We start from the raw sequence: 17,633 nt of genomic DNA, 5'->3' as shown, positions 1-17,633 counted from the left end.
GTACTATTAACATGAGAGAGACACTTCTATTTCAGTGTTGGATACATTGCCATTAGGGAGAAGATCAGACATCAAAAAAGAAATTTTATATCATGCTCCATGTAAAGCATGAAAAAAAAACCTAGCATACCTGTTATATACCAGAAATTATGATGCAGTTTAAATGTAATGCAATATATAACCTTTCATGGCATGTATTATGTGAATCATATCCCTTCTTCAAAATGTATTCTAGATATTTCTGGCTCTGAATTGTTGAAAGGGTCTTGTGGCTTCTTCTTGCATTCAGTGCCTCCCTCTACCCCTCTCCCCAAATACACAGGCAGTCACCTCCTAAATTCAAGCACTTCCTGATCTAGACCTTCCCTTTTTTCTCAGCAGCTGTTCATTTTGCCATTAACTACAGTAGTCCCAGTAGAACTTTGATCTCGTTATTCTTTCATTACATCCATTTTACATTATCCTGCGTTATACCTAGGATTGAGGAGTTGCCATATTTTGGGCATGCTGGCACCAAGTAGAGGTGCAGTCCATTGTTTCAACAGACTCCTAGTAATGTTGATTAGTGCTGGGTAGCTGAGCATATGTTTAAAACCCTTGGCCAACAGCACTTGGATTTCCTCATGGTCCCATTTCTATCTATAGCTAAGTGGACATGAAATCAATACGCACTCGTGGAAAGCTGACCCCTGTGAGATACATTCTAAATAATGCAGCATATCGTAACAATCAGATGGTGCATAATTCCCTCCATCTAAAACAAAATTGATTTTTGTCTTCTAATTATTATCTTTGCTCTGCAGAGGGATCTATTTTCATTAAAAATCTCAAACATTTCACCCATGCACCATAAACAAACTCTACAAGATTCCATAATATTCTCAAGATTGTCCTCTCTCAGCAGCAAAGAAGTGCCACTAAGAATGCTAAAGGCTAAGAAGTAATAAACCATCAAAAGCTCTATTGCAAATGCTCTGAAAAATCCCTTTCCTTCCATGGCTCAGCAGGACACAGTTTTGCTTACACTTTCAGGCCATGATCCATAAAGTTGCCTTTGGCCTTATCTGACCCCCTTTCTCCATGTCAGAAAGGGAGAGAAGAAACATACACAAGACGCAATAAAAAATCTGAGTGGCTTGCTTCTGGTTGCTGCCAACCCAGTGTCTGCTACAAAAAGAAAAAGAAAGAAAAAGGGGAAAAAAAGTTAACGACAGTGTAAACAAGTGCTTCTTATTAATATGCATATGAACCTCCTGGAGATCTTGATAAATTGCTGTTTCAGTAGATCTGGGGTGAGGCCTGAAATTCTCTATTTCTAACAAGTTCCCAGCTGCTGCTGCTGCTGGTCTGGGGACCACATTTTGAGTAGTGCGTTAGGCAGAATTCTAAAGATGTCCCTCTCCATCCAAGATTCTTGGACCCTGGTTAGTCAGTCAAACACCAATCTAGGTACTGCTGGGAAGGGAGTTTGCAGCTGTAATTAAAGCCTGAAGTCAGTTAACCTTAAGACATGGAGATTATCCAGTTGAGCCTGATCTAACCTCACGAGACTTTTAAAAGGCAGATTTGGGAGGCCAAAGAAGAGTCAAGGGAATTTGAAGCCTAAGAGGGGTTTGAGATGCTCTTTGAATGTGGATGGGACATGTGAAAAGGGCTGTGTGTCAGCCGCAAGGAGATGGCCCCCGCCTGACAGCCAGAAAGGAAATGAAATCTTCCAACTCAACTTACACCTTCTTCAAAGAACTGGATTCCAACAATCTGACTGAGCTTGAAGGAAGTTCATGTTCAGAGCCTCCAGAATGCAGCCCTGATCTCTGCCTCATGAGCCTCGGCTTAGCCAGGCTGTACCCAGACTCCTGACCCACAGGACTTGTGAGATAATAAATGGCTATTGTTTCAAGCTGCTAAATTAGTGGTAATTTATTATGGGGCAACAGGAAGCTAATGCAAGTAGGAAGGTTCTAATTCAATACAACCAGCCAATTCTTGTCATTCATATGTGGGTAAGAAACACGCTCTGATCATTGTTCCTCAAAAGCTAAGGCTAGTCTTTCTAACGCAGAGAGCGACAAATTTATAGTCGGCAATATGCATATGGTAGTCTCATCATAAGTCCTTCTCTTATTACTTCTTTGACTTGACGTTGAAGAAATCTTTAAACTTCTCTGGCCTCAGTGTCCTCAACTGAAAAAAGAAAAGATGAATAGCAGCTGTTCTAACTGACTGCTAGAGGTAGGTTAAGAATAACATACAAAGTAAGTGAAAAAGTCTTGTAAACTGTGAAAATGCTAGACACATATACAGGATCGGATACAGTGCACATTTAAGTTATGCCTCACTGAACTTTTCTCTGGTCATAAAGAAAGTTCTTGGGATGTTAAAATACTGTAACTTATTGTTCAGAAAATCTCATGATTCCAAGTGAGAGTAGATGAAAGTGAACATAAACACTTTGAAAATACCTTGTTGTCATCCGCTCTTTGTGTCGGAGATAGTAATTTAATGGCAGGGTCTCAGATACAAATGTATATCATATCTTCTTTAAGAGCTGTAAAGTAAAAGCTGTATTTTATGGGATTAATTGGAGAAACTAGTCCATTGCAACTTTCTTTCTCCTTTGCTGTCATACACACTTAGGTAGATTGTAAATTATTGTGGTACTATTTGCAAACACGATTGTTCTCAGATGAACAGAATGGAAACTGCGGAGAGAGAGGATATGGGTGAGTTGTGAGTTAGGAAAGAGCAGTGCAGAATGTGCTCAGGGTTAACAGAAGAGTTATCTAATATTTAATATCTTCCCCATGCAAGGTGCCAAATCGTTATTTTATGGCAACCTTTCCTCTGCTTTTAGTGTGTGTTAACTTTCTGCAGTGAACAGATGTGGCCACACACATTCTGTTTGGCAGAAGACAGATGCCACCCCCCGAAATTGTGCCTGGTTCCAAGGGCTACATCTGGATCCCTGGCTTGGCTGTGTTCCTGGCTGTGCTTGTGGCTATACAATGCCCCCTGGAGACATTTTATGATTAGTCTGCGAAAGAGTGGGCATGAGTGCCCTGTCTCCCTGGCAACCAGTTTCCTTTTGATTCTTATACATCTGCTCAGAAATATGCAGTATTTGGGAAACTGCTCCCCACCTCATTTCCAGTTACAAAGCAGATGACAGGGGACTTTTGTTGAATGGTATATCATTCTCTCCGGTGTCGAAAGCTTCTGTTTTCCAATGTACCCCCGACTGCATCAAATTGCAGGCTGAGCCCTCTGCAAGGCCAGTAGGTTTAAGACAAAGTGTTAGACTCCAATGAAAACTCACTAGCACCTCTTGAACCTGTGAGGATTTTTCAGAAGCCAGGAGGGAGCCAGGTGTTTGGAGTAGCTTGGCCAGTCTTCTTTCTTGGATGATAAGGACCTGGCTGGATGAACCTGTATTCTTCATTTTTAGTGTCTCTCTCTCTCTCTCTCTGTCTCTCTTTCTCTTTCTCTCTCTTAAGGACCTACTGCCAGGTCCTTAAGGCAGTAAGAATGCAAACTTCCTCATCAAAAAGAGCATTAGGCTGTACCTTTCTTAACCCCCTCCCAGAAAAAGGCTATTAGTAACCAGGTGTTATCCCTCAGGCTGCTCTTTTGTCTGTAGAGAAACAGGGACACGATTCAGGCATTTGGCAAAACTGAATCAGTTATTAGCTGTTCCCCAGTTGAAACTGGAGAAGAGATTGGATTGTAAAGATTAAACTCTTCTTCCCAAGCCATCCTTGCATATTTCCATAAATAAGGTTTTGAATTATGTACAGAAGGAGAAGAGTTAAAATTTCACAAGATTCTACCGTGGCCAGGAATTTAGTAATTAAAATAATTACAACTGCCCTTTAGGATAGGAGGGTGTATTCCCATTTTATAGATGAGGAGTTTGAGGCTCTGAGAAATGTAACAATTTGAGAATGAAATAGGGAAAAATAGGATTCAGCACTTTAATTGCAAAGGCTCTTGTGTAATGAGAACAGTACAAGCTACACAAAGCAAGGATGATTAACCTAACAGGGTGGTCACAGAGGGAGTTACCAAGGATGATAGCCTTCAAGATTTGCTTAAGTCACTCCACTTTAGGAAGAGTTGGAATTATTAGGATGAGATTAATGATGCTTCCAATAAGAAGGAATATCTCAAGGTTGGACCCAGAGGCAAGAATAAGAAAGCATGTTATGCATAGGAGCTGCTTCAAAGAAACCTCACTCACCTCTACTAATTCACAGAAACACAGCTCAAATACTATATCCCATTGGAAATCCCTGTAAATTATCACCCTAACATTTCCCCCACTCCTTCCTCCATCAAAGGAAAAAAAAAAAAAAGTAACAGTTGCTTGGCTTGGAAGCTAAACAGAAAAAAAAAAAAAAAAACAGTTCATTTAGGACTGATGTCAGCCTGAGAATCAGTCTGCTACCTGTGTGAGCCCGTGGGTTTCTGTTTCATCAGAGCAATGTGCTCTTACTGCCAACATTCTACCAAACGGCAGCTTTTGGGTGTCAGGGGACCTCTTGCGTTACAGGACTCAGCACAGGATCTAGTAAAATAAATTGGTGTTTTCCTACCATCTGAACACATCATTCCGTTTTTCTTCTTGGATATTGTCAGCATCCTGTCCTGCTGTCTTTCCTGTTATAAAAATTATGGAAATGATAGCTACGTGGACATTTTCAAAGTACAATCTTGAATGGATCCAAATTAATTCTCCCCTGACAGTTGATTGGCATAAAAAACAGTTGATGAATAAGTGAATCGTGAATGAAAATATAATTTCAAATTCTAAAGAGTGCCTACCAGAGGTAGAGAAAGGTCCAAAAGCTAACTAATAGTGGAAGTTCCTGCTCCCCTGTTAAATGTATGGTCTTCGGTTACTCAGCCATATGGGCTGAGTAACTTTCAGCTTCATCATTTCTCTACTACATCAGAAAATTTTGAGAATTAAATGAAATAATTTATGGAAAATGCCCAGAAAGAGCCAAATAGCAGAATCGTAATTACAAGCATTTTGGCTGTTTGGTTAACAGGAAAGTGACTATGAGGCAGAGATTAACACGAAGGAAGTGATCTTGGGGTCCACACCCAAGAAAACTGGATTGGGCAGAGTGAGAAGTTGGGCTGTAAAGCAGTCACAAGGTCTCTGTCAACCCCATAAGGAGCTCTAGATCTCAGAGGACCCCTTTGAATTGTCCTAAATTGGGGTGAGGGTCTGCCCTTTTGGGGAGACAGCTCTCTTTAGCAGAAAGCAATTTCCAGAGAGGACCAGTCAAAGCAGCTGTGATAGTTATAAGTCCTTCAGTTATACAGTCAGATCTTTAAGGCACAATAGAGTACTACCAAAGCATTATGATCCTTTCGGTTCCTTTGTTCATCTTGAACTATTTTACTCCATCTTTTTGTTCCCTACACAAAAAAATATCATTTGTAGAGGCCAGTGCAAAGGTACAAATGGAGGGTCATATACTGCACGTCTGAATATATAAAAGGTATAAGGTTGGCTACCAGAAAACTAAATGCATATGTATGCTGTATCTTATGAAAGATATACCTTTATAGTGACCTGAAAGGCTAAGGACACATTTACAGATTTTGGACCCCTTGGAGTTCTGTACTGTATACTATGGTGTGGGGGAAGCCAGTCCCCAGGCAGCAGGCCATGATCTGTTCCCCTGTGCATCCCGACTCTGGCTTCATTCTGCACCACAAGGAGCTCACATCAATGTATGTGAAACTCCAGCCTGTTTCCAACCACTGTTCTTAACTTCCACACATAACTGCGCTTTTCTGTCCTTCAGGGTAAGGGATGCATACACTGGTGATGTAATCCATCCTCAGAAGAGCAGACTTAGGAAGAGGCATAAGGAGATGTCAAAGCAAGCTTAGCACCTTTAGGGAAAGGAATTGGGGGGAGGGTACATACCTAGAAAAAGGTCTAGAAGGGGGGGCATTCAGGTGGACCTGTCCCCTTGTCCTTGGAGACACCATATTATGTTGAGAATGGTACAGCTGGAGAGGGACCAGAGTGGTAACCTTCTAAAGCTCATATAGGATGACCTAATGTTCCGGTTAGCCCAGGACTATGGGGTTCCTCAGATGTGCGAAATTCAAGGCTTAAACCAGGAGATGCCCAAGGCAGCATCCCTCTTACTGAGATTTAAGGTCAGTACTATGCTTACATATCCTTATTTCTTCTGCCCAGGAAATGTGCACATGCCATCCCTTCTCTGGAAGGCTGGAGCCTCTTTCTGTCCTACATGTCTAGTTAACTCTTTTTGACCCTTCAGATCTCAGCCCAGTAGTCTCTTGCTGAGGGAAGACTGGCCAGATCTCTTTAATAGGGCGATTTAACCTAGTCTGACGCTCCCAAAGGAACGTGTGCCCCCTAATCATAGCTCTTATCATGGCTGCAAACGTACGTGTGTGTCTCACAGAAGGCAATCATTTGTCTCCCCTTAGCATCCTGAGTGTCTTACTGCACACGCTACTTTACTAAACACAGTGGCTCGTTCTCAAGTGCTCAGCAGCGTGCAGAGATTCTCATCATTTTAGGGCAGAGTCTTAGGATGTAAAATAGGCTGTCCTGTAAAAGGCAGTCATTTCCTCTGTGGGCTCTGACTGGATTGCTTATTAAATGCTTGGATAAAGAAAAAGTCTTCCAGAAAAACTCTCCTTTCACTGTGTGACTGAATAGAGTTTGAACAAATTCCTGAGGGGTACAATGTATTCTCTCTTTTGGATTTTGTGATAAAATCCCCTCAAGCATATGGGGTGTCAACCCCAATTAATTGATTAATTAAAAAACATTGATTGACACGTAGAGTGCCTGCCTCCCCAAATATTATAAATACCATCATTTAAGTGCACAATTAGAGCTGTAATGAAAGTAAAACAGGGTAATGATGCAAATCCCCCTCTATTTTGAATAGTGCATTCAAGGAAGGTGTCCCCAAGGACGCTACATTGTATCTGACCCCTGGGTACAGAAGAAATGCGTCAATCAGGTATCGAGGGGAAGAGTACCTCAAGCAAAAGGCACAGCAATGGGAAAGGCTGTGAGGTACGAATGATTTTGCAGATGTGCCTCAGAGAAAGAAAGGCTCTGCAGCTGGAATCCGTGCACAGAGGAAAGAGTGGGGTGGGGGAGAGGTTGTTGGAGAACCACGTGGAGACGAGAAGTACTAGACCTCTGATGCCATGGTGGGGAGCTGGTAAAGAGTGAATTACTGCCACCGCCCTACCACATCTGCAGGCTCAGTGTGTGGGATCCTAGTGGAACATCTGGGACTTGACATTGACATGATGACAGGACAGGGCACCCAACCCAAGGGTCCAGGTAAGGAGACCAGATGAGGGAGGGGACTCTGAAGTAAGGAAGGACATAAAACGAGGAGAGGAGAGAAACCAGGAAGTAGTAAATGCTCAAAAAATGCTAGCTGTTATTATTTAAAAAAAAAAAAAAAAAAAAAGCCAGGCAATCTACTAAACTTTTAAAATAACAAATGCCACAACCATTTTCCTTATTTGTGTAATGGGGATAACGATGTTTTCTAATAGAGTAGTTAGATTACACATATTAAAACAGTTTCCCCAAGTTTATACAATTATAAATGTCTGAGGCAGGATAGGAAATCAAGTAGAGACTCTGGAGTCCAGACTCATAACAGTCACACCTCACAACCCCCCTTTTTGAAAGATGGAGGTGGTGGTGGTGGAGCAGTGCTAGGGAAGGCTGATGCATGCCTGCAGCACACCACATTTTAAAGTGTAATATTAACTATCATAAGAAGTATTTCTTCAAAAATACAAAGTAACCATTTAAAACAAATTATTAGAGGCAAAGTTATATAAAATCCAAACACTTGTGGATATAGATAAGCTCTGTGAGCACTGGTTATTATCATGCATCATCTTTCTCTGATATATTAACATATATTTAAAATAGAATATCTTAAGTTGTACTATACTCCTCTACTTACTTATGTGCTCCCATGGCATTAAATATACTTAACAATTATTACTTTCTTGTCTTTATAATACCTTACCATAGATACCATAATTTATTTTACCCATTTCCTTTTGTAATCATTTAATTTGTTTCAAATTTATTATTACTGTAACCAGTGCTGCAGTAAATGGTCATATAAGTTTATTTCACAATATATACAAATATTGAATCATTATATTCTACACCTGAAACTAATATAATGCTATATGTCAATTGTATCTCAAAAAAAGAAAACAAAAGGGCAGTCTTCATAAAGTAGATAACAGTGATGGTTGAATAACATTGTGAATGTATTTAATGCCACTGAATAGTACACTTAAAATTTGTTAAAATGGTAAATCTTACATTATGTATATTTTGCCACAATAAAAGAGTATACAGAAACTTACAGCAAAATGAAATTTTTAAAAAAATCATTAGAAATGATAAGATTCATTTATTTTCTCTGTATAGTTTGATAGAACTGAATATATGTATATATTTACATGTATTATATAAACAACATATAATTTATCTTCTTGTTTTTTTATTTTTATTGTCTCTTCTACACTGTTTATCTTTCATGCCTAGATCAGTGCCTGGCTTGCAGTAAGGGCTTAATAATTATTTGTTTGAATGCAATTCCTGGTCAAAGGATATGAGCAAGTTTAAGAGAAAACATTTTTTAAAGGGATCAGAACAGTGCAAACATTAGGGCTTCTGGAAGGTACAAACTAATCCCACTTTAGCCTTTATGCTTTGGGGAGGAAGGAGGCCGTGTGTACACACATTGTAAAACAGAAGACATCCCTAATTGCCCTGTATTCAGACAGTCCTAGGGTGCACTCATTTCCTGATATTCAACAGAACACCAATCTTCGCTTAACACAGTTAATGATATCATTTTTATTTTTAAAAGGGAGTGCTGATGTTCCCACCAGCTTCAGAAGATGTTTCAAATCTGGTTGTGGAGTCATTCTATTTCCAATTAAGCAGTGGGGAGATTCAATTACAAGCTGTGGGAAGCGAAGAGTTTGTGTCAATAAACCAGCAGTGGTATTAAGGGTGTCTGTCTGGTTTGCAAACATTAACAGCTTGAAACCTAAAGGCGTATGCTTTTGAAATTATCTAACTCTTGGTTCTCATATAGACAGGATTAAGAATACCTGAAACCCAGCCCGGGGTTTCCCTAAGAAGCATTGTCTCTCCTGGAACTCACAGCAAATTTGGGCATTAAGGTAGTATATGAAAGGGCTCCTTGGGAGTTTGTTAATGAGGTTAAAGCCATTTAAAAAAAAAAAATGTGTCAGGAAACTATCCAGGAGAAGACAAAATAATTGGTTTCAGGTCTGGTTAGGGAGGGAAAAGAGAAGACTCACTTGGAAAATTCTTAGATATGATAGGGCTTTTGGAAATATATATACTATAAACAAAACAGGAAACTGGGGCCTCAAAGGGTGAAGGCAATAACCAAGACCTGTAAAACCTGTTAACTGGTAAAATAAAATAAAATGGAGCCCAGACTTGAAAAATCCCTGGACCAGACAAAACCATTTAAACCCCATAAGCAAAACTAAATCTAGCTTATTTCATGAGTGTAAGTGAAATTCAGGTTATTCCTTGTAAATTCTTCTGATAATTATGAATGAAACTTAAGTCATCTTCCTTGAATGGTGTAAGATAATCATTTTTAACCAGTGCCCTGCCATCTGGAAACCCTCTTGTTAAAACACTGTAAAGGTTCAACAAGTTTCTCATTTTTACTTCTTAAGCCATCCCGTAACATCCTGCCTCTGAACTTCATACCAGTTTAGGTTTGAAGTTTGTGAACTGTTTGTTTCTGACTCAGTAAAATATTCATATCAAATAAAGCTCTCTGAATATTCTTTTGACATAATTGACAGGTATAAAGTGCCTACTATGTGTTCAATCCTCTGCCGTTAGTCAGATACACAAAGAGAATAAGCCTTGGTATCTCCCCTTAAGGAATTTATAGCCCAGCTAGGATCTGTTAGTCAATCTGAAATTCTTTTTCTTTAGTTCTCTTGACTAACCTGAAACACGCAGATCCCTTTGCCAAACCAGTTAATCTTTCCAATATTTCCATACTCTGTCACCTTTTCAGATGCCTTCTTTCACTGTTTTCCTACTTGGTAATACAACAATTTTCAATTGTTTCATTATAGTTGGCTTTGAAAGACATTTTTGCTAATAGGACTGGTTGAGAGAATTTAGACTTCATGTCATCCCTTTTGGAAAGAAAATTTCCCTGTTAGAATGGGATACTTTTTTCCCAATCTGAATTGTTTCCAAAGTGAGGGCTATATTCATTTAATTCTCCGTGAAGCTGAAAGTAATTTCAGCTTCTCCCAAATTACCACTCACTGTTGCCTCGGGAAAGAGATGACATAATTCATCTGACTGGTGACTTCAGAAGAGGGAACCAGGCACACCCAACACAGCCCCTTTTTTCTCCTGCTCTGCTCATATTCAAGATAAGCTGGACATACAGTCAGAGTCAGCTGCTATGGTTTGGCTTTAAGCTTTAATTCAGGAGTGAAGTGGTAGCATGCCCATTTGGTCTCAGATTTTAAATAAACCACATTTTTCTAATCGCTCTTCTGGAAACAAAGTTTAGGTTTTGACTTCTACCTGTCTATTGGTCTCTCAATTGGTTCTAGACTTGAGGAAGAGAAAAAGAGGGTTTTACTGGGCAGGGGAGAGGGATCTTGAACCACAATACGTATGTTGGGCTGAAGAGGAATTATATATTAGCCATATTTTACTACTGAATAAACTCTTTTTCAAGGTTGAGAGAACCATCTCCACTAAATGACCTCAGGAGTCAGTACTTTCCTGGGTAGAAGGTAAGAGATAGAAAAAATAAATTTGCTCTTGGCTTTTCTAGCTTCTTTCAAAAGACATGCGATTAGAAGGGAAAAGGGAAGGAAGTGGGCAATACACAAATTAAATCAGGGCTTCAAAACGTTAATCCTATAAACTAAAAGAGACTTGTTCTGGGGAGTTTCAGATAACTAAGTGTGGTAGGGTGGAATTTTACTTTTACTTTTTTCTCCCTTTTTTTTTTCCTGGATCTTTTATCATTTGGAGGGTGTGTGTAAGAGGGGAGGGGTAATCTTTGATGTATTAAAACACTATCAGTGTCCTTTTTTTCCCCTCCAAGTATGTCTGTGCTCCCTTTTAGTTCAAGAGAAGCTCAAGTCTTTAAAATAGACTATCACTTTTCCAGGATGGAATTGGGAACTTTTGTGAGTGTGTGTATGTGAATATGAATATGAGCGTGTGTGTGTGTGTGTGTGTGTGTACAAGTACAAGCACATATAGGCTTAGGTATGTGACAGCAGGGGGGAGGAGTTGAGAAAAGGGGTAGAAAAGAACTGAGAACATCGTTTTCCCACCTTCCTCTCTGTCCCACTCAAGGAAAGAGTCGATAATCTGAAATGGATTCTAAATGAAATTGAAGTGGGCTGAATAATGGCTCCCCAAAGATGTCCACATTCTACTCCCTGAAACCTCTCAATATAGACTTGTAGATGTGAATAAATTAAGGATCTTGAGATGAGGAGATTATTCTGGATTATCTGGGTGGGCCCAATGAAATCATGGGTCCTTATAAGAAAGAGACAGGAGGGTCAGAAGCAGGGAAGCAGATGGGATGATGGAAGCAGAGATTGGAGTGATATGAGGATGTGATCCAAGGATTGTGGGCAGCCTTTAGAAACAGGAAAAGACACGGAAACTGATTCTTCTCTAAAGCTTCCATAAGGAATGAGCCCTGCCAAGCCATTTTAGACATCTGAACTTCAGAACTGTAAAGAGAATAAATTTGTGTTCCTTTTAGCCACTAAATTTCTGGGAAATTGTTATAGCAGCAATAGGAAGCAAATGCAGGAATGATGGCTAAGTAGTAAATTAATCAATTTTATTCTGGAAATTATTCTGATTTCCAAATATTTGTGAGGGAGTAAATATACACCTTCTTTCTGTACACGAAGGACCTTTCTAAAGGTGAGAGCATTAAAAATATATGAGCTTTGTTGCCACTACTTTATTCCCACTGGGAGATTTTCAGGTATATACCAAGACTTTGAAGATTCTGGAAGGCTGACTGCCAGGGGACAGCCAATGCAGGCTTCCTTAGGGAGAATCTATGAGAAATTGGGAAAGAGACTTAACTCCTTTAATCTCCTCTATAACCATTTAGTGAACCATTATTATGAACAAGCTCTTAAACACAAAGAATCAGACTTATAGCCTCGACCTAGGTTTAGGCAGAATGGAAGACAGGTTTAATGTGAGCAGTTCTGAGAGCCTGGCAGGTTGCAAGTGTTGGGATTTATTAATAGACTAAAAGCCTATTAAATACTGTAGAGCCATTCTTCTCTAAGCCGTTCAGTTCACATCTTACATAAGGAAGTAAGTTTAATAGCTTATTCAGGAAATAATTGGATTTTTAAAACCCTGAAATTAATTATAATATAAAATTATTGCATTTTTCCTTAAACAAAATAGAGTAGTAAAATTTTGAATGTCTTAACTAAACCTATCTTTCTTTTTCCATATAAACTTCCATTTCAAAGAAGTTCAGATTTCAATAGTTTTTAAAAGTCTCTTTTTTAAGAAACTCTAAACTTTGCTATTATAGTTAAAATTGGCTTATAAAATCAATCTAATATAAATTGAATCATTAATTAAGTCAATTTTAAAAGAAATAATTCAATTTCATTAAGGAATTGTTACACTGATATTACAAAGTGAACCGATTCCTGTAATTAAAAAACATTGAATTCCATATGACCATTTATCTTTCGCCCTCTTTTAACCATTTTGGTGAATTTCTAAAATAGGATTTAATTAAATGCTGGAACAAAGACATAATTCAAAATTAAAATTCTACAGAAGAACTCACTGGCAAATCATGAAAGCAGTTCCCCTCCCTCTCCCAAATATTTTGAGGAACCACAACAACGTGAAGTACTGTGTATATAAATTATGAGAATGTATGTAATAGAATCACAGTTATGAAGGTTTAATTCATTATCCATGTGATCTCCCACCAAGTAAAGGGATCTTTCTCTAAATGTCTTAGGCCAACATGTATTAGGAGATTGACATTTTCTGAGAGTGTAGATCCCAATTCAAACTATGTTTTCCAGTGTTAGATTTGGTATTATTCTAATCTTACATGAAAGAAATCACACATTTGGAAGATCATAATTTTGAGGGAAGTCTTTTTTTGAAAAAAATATTTATTTATTTATTTGACTGTGCTGGGTCTTAGTTGCGGCATGTGGGATCTAGTTCCCTTACCAGGGGTCGAACCCGGGCCCCCTGCATTGGGAGTGCGGAGTCTTAGGCACTGGACCACCAGGGAAGTCCCATAATTTTGAGGAAAGTCTTTGAGGTCAGAGAGATTTCAGCTTGCCCTTTATCAGTGGTATTGAGCTTTGTCTAACCATTAATTTTACTGAGGCTTGGTTTCTTCGTCTGTAAAAATAGTCTCTCACGTGGAGTTGTTATGAAGATTGCATGTAATATCACTTGTCACCTGTCCACAGAAGGCCCTGGAACATAGGAGATGATCAATAAATGTTAGCTTTCCTCCCGCTTTTGCCTTATATAATTGTGGAATTGTAGCAAGAGAGGGAACATTTGACCTTAGTTACTTGGTATATGCAAGTGGGAGAGACTTTTTTCTATCATTGCTTCAAAATTGTACACCACAATTTCTGCTAGCTAGATTAAGTGGATATCTTATAGATACAATAAGCCTATGATAAAATGGCTTTGATATCAGATTTGTAAACTATAAAAAATGTATACACATATGCATGCGAAATAATACTGTTTTTATCTGACTGTTCTAGAAATAAGTTTTAGCTTATGCTGTTTTCCCTTTTTTTTTCTTTGGCTTCATGGATTTATTAATTTGAATGACTTTCATCAGTGATTTCATGCACAGACCTGCATCTTTAAAGGGGCAATGACTGACTAGGCTTCCTGTTTTGCCTCTCTCCAATAATTGGGACCACAGCAGCTAATTACAGTGTCTAATTGTATCCTCAATTGGCTGATTGCACCCACAATTAACTAAATATAAGTACCAAGAGTCTTGGTACATTCAGTTTTATGCCTCAAAGGGAGCCTGTGTGAGAGGGTAGTTGGCAGTTGGCTATCATCAGGAAAACAGCTTCTCAGACTTGGAATTGTAGGTCTAATTTTTTTTTTTTTTAATAGGTGGGTGTTTTATCTATATTCTACAACTAATTTTGGAGGAAGAAGGGGGTGGAGGTTGAACATTCCATTATACATTCTGGCATAAGTGGGTCTCTTTTTTTTTTTTTAATAGATTTATTTAATTAATTAATTAATTTATTTTTTGGCTGTGTTGGGTCTTCGTTGCGGTGCGAGGGCTTCTCATTGCGATGGCAGGTCTCATTGCAGACCACAGGCTCTAGGTGCGCAGGCTTCAGTAGTTGTGGCGTGCGGGCTTCAGTAGTTGTGGCTCGTGGGCTCTAGAGTGCAGGCTCAGTAGTTGTGGCACACGGGCTTAGTTGCTCTGAGGCATGTGGGATCTTCCCAGACCAGGGCTCGAAGCCATGTCCCCTGCATTGGCGGGCGGATTCTTAACCACTGCGCCTGTAGGTCTAATTTTAAAGCTTCCAAATATCTTCTCGTTGGCACAGTCCATAAAGCTGGTGACTATCTTAGTATATGTTTAAGGACATAAAATCCAGATGAGTTGCAGACAGGCCACAGTTTAAGAAAAATATCAGTAGAGGCATGGGGTTACATCTTATTGGATCTTTCCTTATAATATGCTTGAACAGCTCATGGAATGGTTGTCCTGACCAGTCTGTGTGCAGTCATAGCAGACAAGAATAGAAGAACTGGGGCCTTCATTTATTTTAATCCCACAGCAGGTTGGATTCCCCTTCTTCAGCAATTTGAAAGGCCTTTGAAGAGTTAGGTTCAGTGATGCATTTTAAATGCAGGTGCTCCTACAAAGCAAGTGCCTTAAAAACTGACTGGGAGCCAACATAATTCCCACTCTGGAAATTGGGCTGGAAACACCATCAGGATAGAAGCTGATCACAGCCTGGGCTTGAGCTTTCAAATTAGCTCAAGACTTTGTCAGATGTACCAAAGATATTATTGGTTGATCCACTGCTTAAGGTAGAAATTAAAAACTCAGAGTTTTGCAAAGGTTGTTAACAACCATTAGAATGCTGTTTTGAAGGTGAATCAAGAATCTGTAGAAGTCTTTCTCTCTAGAATAATTAATTAGCAACAAAAGTTTCTCTTAAGAGTACTTAGAAATAAACAGATTGGATGGTCAGAGAAAAAGAAGAAGAGAGATGTATATGGAAGAAATTTCCAGCCTTTGTTTTCATCTCATAATTTTAGCCTGAGCAGCCCTCAATCTGCTGCCACTATAACCAGCATAGTCCTTGCTTAATGGTTTCAGCAGCAGCCTTTAGTACCTTATAGGATGTGGAGTACCTAACTCAGAGATGAGTTAATCCCAGGATAAGGACAGGACTGTGACTTCTAATTTCCAACGTGCAGATTAGCATTTCCTCCACATAAGCAATGATTACACAATTATATAAATTTGAGCTAGGCAAACAGACCCTAGAATTTATCCAGCTATACAAACCATACACTAAGTTGGTTATTTCAGCTATTTATTCTTCTAATGCATTGAACTCTCACCACCACCTTGTAATAGCCTGACCTTTATGTATGTCTCTCAACTCTCTTGATAGATGAGATTTTTAAAAAAAATTTTTCTTACCAGCTGTGAGGTATCAGTCTTTGTCTGATAAAATAAAATAGCTTGATAACTGTGTTCAGGGTTGATATACAGGTAAGCTTATTATAAGAATGTGGAGACTAAAAAAAAAATGTGAACGAGATATAGAAATAAATATGTTATTTTTAAGTGTGGATGTTGGGAGTAGAGTGGACAGAGGAAAAGAGAGGAGAAAATGAAAGGGACCAGAGGGGTATGTAAGGAAACCCACGACTGGGATTTTGGCAAGGCTGTTTTAAGACAGGTATGTCTGAGATGGGATTTTAATTCATTTTGGGTATGCAAAGCACAATGGTACTTCAGTAAGGTCTACTTTCTTCGTGGAAAAATAGGTAAGTGAATTGTGTGTGTGTTGAAACCAGTGTATTAGGTCAGGGTCTGTATAACATGTTCAGAGGTATGAACTCAGAAACAAGAAGGGCTATGGAAATATAAGTTCCAAGGAATGTCCCTCAATATAGGGGAGGCCTTAGACTTCCCCACATCATGGACATGGTGTTCCAGATAACCTTACATAAAAACCAAGGAGCCAGGGAGATCCCAGCTAAGATCTGAGCTACACTCTACTGAGGAATAATCTAGGTTCCACTAAAAACACAGAAATGCTTCTGAAAATAAGTTATTCCCATGAAATGCCTCCATCCTAGTAAGGGAGACTGTTGTGGCCAAACGCTAACATTGCAGCAAGATCCATGCACGGTCAGGAATGTGCACAATTTGCCATGGCAATGAAGAGAAAGCTCAAATGGGGACTAGTTCCTAGGCTGCCCAGAGGCTCCCTGATATAGGTGAATTGTACAGCATGAGCTCAGAGGACAGAGCCTGCTCTATCCTACGAGCCGTAACATCTGGGAGACATTACACCAGAATTAGGTGCCTTAGGGTTTCTGGAGACCATGAAAAATCAGCCATTTCCTAGCCTATCTGGGATCCTTTTGAACAGTTGTCTTTTGATGCCCGTTTCTTATCCTGTTGGACCTTCACATTGGAACTTTTCTAGATACGCACTGAGAAATTTGAAGTAAAAGCTTGTTATTTTTAAGAATGTGGAGTTTTAGAGAGTTTAGAAAGTTCAAATGAGGTTTGCATGGCAATTTACAATTCTGAGTGCTTTATCAGAAACGACATGAGGATCTCAAATCCATCACTAAAGGAACAGCCTAAATGGCCCTCCTTTATTTTATCTTACAAGTGCTTTTCTTTTTCCATCTATGGGAGAAAATATTCTGCCTTTACCAGTAAGCAGGTAGCTGTCATTTATTTTTTGGCATAACTTAAAGCCCTCTAAATGCTTATTTTTAATTTTAATAATTTTGGAGGTGTTCGCTTGTGCATTAAAATTCAGGAAGCTGGCATAGCCCTCCGCATACCTTCAGGGCAAAACTGTGTGCAAGACATGCTTCTGTGAGATAATTTGTTTCCTAATTGGTATCCGTTTGCCGAAATACAATTAAAGTTACTGCTTTAATATTAACATCAACATCTTGATTGCTCTATAAAATATGAATATTTATAAATTTTTTCTTCCATGGCAGATATCTCTTAGGCACTTTATTTTTTGGTATTGGCAGTTTCTTATTTATGGAGACATTTCTTACAGAATAGTAATAACATAAGGAGGGTAACATTGCAGGGTTAGACCACTTCGACTCCAGAGATGAGAGAGGTGACATTCCTAAGGAACTGTGTTTGGATTCTGGAGCCCAGTTGTCTTGAAAACCTGCGAACTGAATCATCTCCTCTACCTGCTTTGCACCATTATGGTGAGAACCACATGAGCTAGATGGT

The sequence above is a fragment of the Balaenoptera borealis genome (genome assembly GCF_965194805.1).
Source record: "Balaenoptera borealis genome assembly, chromosome: 19".
NCBI classification, from domain to species: Eukaryota; Metazoa; Chordata; class Mammalia; order Artiodactyla; family Balaenopteridae; genus Balaenoptera; species Balaenoptera borealis.
This window is presented reverse-complemented; position numbering follows the sequence as displayed.